The sequence below is a fragment of the Myotis brandtii genome, unplaced genomic scaffold (genome assembly GCF_000412655.1).
Source record: "Myotis brandtii unplaced genomic scaffold, ASM41265v1 scaffold1026, whole genome shotgun sequence".
Lineage (NCBI taxonomy): Eukaryota > Metazoa > Chordata > Mammalia > Chiroptera > Vespertilionidae > Myotis > Myotis brandtii.
The window spans coordinates 1174524-1177820 of NW_005353435.1; positions in this window are offsets into that span (position 1 = coordinate 1174524).

Sequence of the window (3297 nt, forward strand, 5' to 3'; positions counted from 1 at the left end):
ATCCACCTCTCTGCGCCCTCCTGCTCCCCGCGCCCCCGTGCACCCCACCTCCCATCTCATCGGACCCTGCGCTGGGGGCCCCTCGCCCGCCACAGCGCTCCACCCACGGGGGGAAATAAAGGGTCTGTGGGAACATGTGATCCGAAGGAGGCTGAATTAACAGGCGATAGATATAGATATAGATATAGATTAGATAGATATAGATATAGATATATATTGATTTCAGAGAGGAAGGGAGGGGGAGATAGAGAGAGAAACATCAATGATGAGAGAGAATCATGGATCGGCTGCCCCTGCACCATCGAGCCCACAACCCGGGCACGTGCCCTGACTCCTGGGTCATAGGTCGCTGCTCAACCACTGAGCCACCCGGCTGGGTGGAACCTTTTTATTTTTACGTACATCGCGCGTGTGTGTTTTTTAAAAAAATATCGTATGATTATTTTCTTCTTCTAAAATAATGTACTCTTTCTTTTTCCATGTGGGATCAAAAGGATGAAGGTCATTGTTTAACGCTCATCGATCTGACTTTCTCTTTCTCGGCCGTGAAACAGCACCTTTCTTTATAGCCCCAATCCCTTCACTTCCTTCACTGTAATCTGGTGACAATATTATCTGGAAAAAAAACTCACATTCTTTTCTTTGACAACTTCCTGTCTACTTTCTCTTCCACGCAGTGAACAGTCCATTCAGAAAGCAGAGAACTCCCATTAAAAAAGCAAGTATTTAAAAAGAAAAAGAAAAAGAAAGCAGAGAGGCGGGGGTCATCGGCCACACTCAACAACAAAGATAAAGTGAAAAAGAAAACAGGGAAGCGTCGCTTGGGGGGTTGCGGTGTGTGAGATGCACATACTATCACACAAACACTGACGCTACAACTAATACTAAAAAGGACAGGAGCTCATCAATGTTGGACACAATTGCAAGCACGCCCCACGGACCAATTCCTCTAATGAACATCCCTTGTGCCCATTCTATGGGTGGAAGGTGAGAAAATTGATCCCACACGCTGGTAAGTGGTAGTGCCACGTTCCAAACCTAACTAGTCCAGCTCCAGAACCTACTCTCTTTTTTTAGAAAAAAAAATATTTCGATTGATTTTTTAGAGAGAAAAGAAGGGAAAAGGAGAGATAGAAACATTGATGAGAGAGAAAGTCATCGATTGGCTGCCTTCTGCACAGCCCCCACTGGGGATCGAGCCCGCAACCTGGGCATGTGCCCTGACCGGGAATCGAACCGGCGACCTCCTGGTTGCTGGGTAGATGCTCAACTGTTGAGCCACACCGGCCGGGCAAACCTACCCTCTTTTTAAAAAATATACATATTTTTTTTTTCTTGATGTCAGAGAGGAAGGGAGAGGGAGAGAGAGAAACATCAATGATGAGAGAGAATTATGGATCAGCTGCCTCCCGTACCCCCCCTTACTGGGGACCGAGCCCCAATACCCAGGGTGCCCCCGGACCAGGAATCCAACCCCGGACCCTTCAGTCCACAGGCTGACGCTCTCTCCACTGAGCCAAACCGGCTATGGCCAGAGCCTACCCTCTTAAAGCCCTGAGAGCAACGCTAAGCCCTTGTGATGAACTCAGACCTGGAGGATGGCCGTGGTCCGAATGCAGCGGCGGGTTTACCAGAAGGCTGCATGCTTGAATCTCGAATCCCTCGCCTGCAGAGAACCCCCCCCTCCCTCCCGCCAAGTCCCGGGGGCCCTAGCCATGTGGACATATGGTTATGATTTGTAAATACGATAAAACAATATAGTTTAATCACCGCCAGTTAGGTTCATTGCTTCTTTCCTCTCCGGTGTCCCCTCCTATCCAGTGGCTTTGAAGTGGCGGTGTGGTGTTTATTTTAGGGATCAGCCAAGGAAAGTGAAGTTGGGGGGGGGCAAGGGTGGGGGAGATCAGTTCCTTAGGGTTTGACGGATACAGAGCCAGGACTAAAGTGAGGTAAGGGAGACGCCGTGGGAACAAAATGTAGGGGGGCCCATTTTGCCCTGGCCTGACCCTAAGAGTGAGCACCCCTGGAGTTCTGAGCCTCGGGTACCTGGTTTGCCTCTCTCCAGCCCTGCCCCTGATGGGATATAAGGATGTAGTTTTCCGCCCTAACCGGTTTGGCTCAGTGGCTAGAGCGTCGGCCTGCGGACTGAAGGGTCCCAGGTTCGATTCCGGTCAAGGGCATGTACCTTGGATGCAGGCGCATATATATAAGGATGTAGTTTTCCGTTCCCACGTGGAGTTACGTTCTAGCCACACATCCAGGTGCGGGCCTGGGACCAGTGACCCACCTCCTGCCCTCCGTGGGGTCACGCTGGTGTCCACCTGAGCTGCCCCATGTCCCCAGCACAGGAGGGTGCCAGTGGCCAAGGGGTGAGAGTGTCTGACACGGACGGAGCCACCAGCTAGTCTATGGCGACGCTTTCCGTCTTAGAACACATGCTGTTGTTAAGAGAGCGTTTGGTGGTCTCGACTGCACCCGGTCGGCCCCAGAAAGGCTCTCCCGTCAGGAGTATCTGCAGCCTAAGCCATCCACCATCAACGCACCGAACATCTGTGCAGGAGAGCGCAGGAAATGGAGTTGATGTGCGTTCCTGCGCTGGTGACACAAGCCCGCAGCGTCACACGCAGTGAGCTCACTGGTATGCGAAGTTCATGTCTATTCTCCTGGAAAACATTACAAAATTGAAGGTGTGTTTCGCCCGGCCGGCCGGCGTGGCTCAGTGGATGAGCATCAACCTAGGTACCAGGAGGTCACGGTTCAATTCCAGGTCAAGGGTACAGGCCTGGGTTGCAGGCTCCATCCGCAGTAGGGGCCGTGCGGGAGGCAGCCGATCCGTGATTCTCTCTCATCGTGGATGCTTCTATCTCTCTCTCCCTCTCCCTCCCTCTCTGAAACAATACAAATATATATATTTTTAAAAATCATAAAATAAAAACAGATGTTGTGCCAGGCGGGCTGAGCTCCCCGGCCTGCACCTCCCTGCCCTGCCCCCAGGCGTGGTTCGTTTTCCTCTTCCAACCCCCTGTTCTGGGTCTCCCCAGCTGTTGCGACTCTGCCGCCCGCCCTCCTGGAGGAGAAAGGCCGTTCCCGCCCCGCTCTGCCCCCAGCTGTCCTGCCGCCTCTGATGGAAGAAAGAGCCTCCCGCTCAGACCTTTTGCAGCCACAGATGTGCTTCCAGCTCCCCCTCCCCGGACACACTTCACAGACCCCCAGGCCCCTCGCTCTCCAGCTGCCCGAATCCTCCCCGAGGATAAGAACTCTTCAGAAGCCCCTCTGAGCTGTTGCAAAACCGTGACC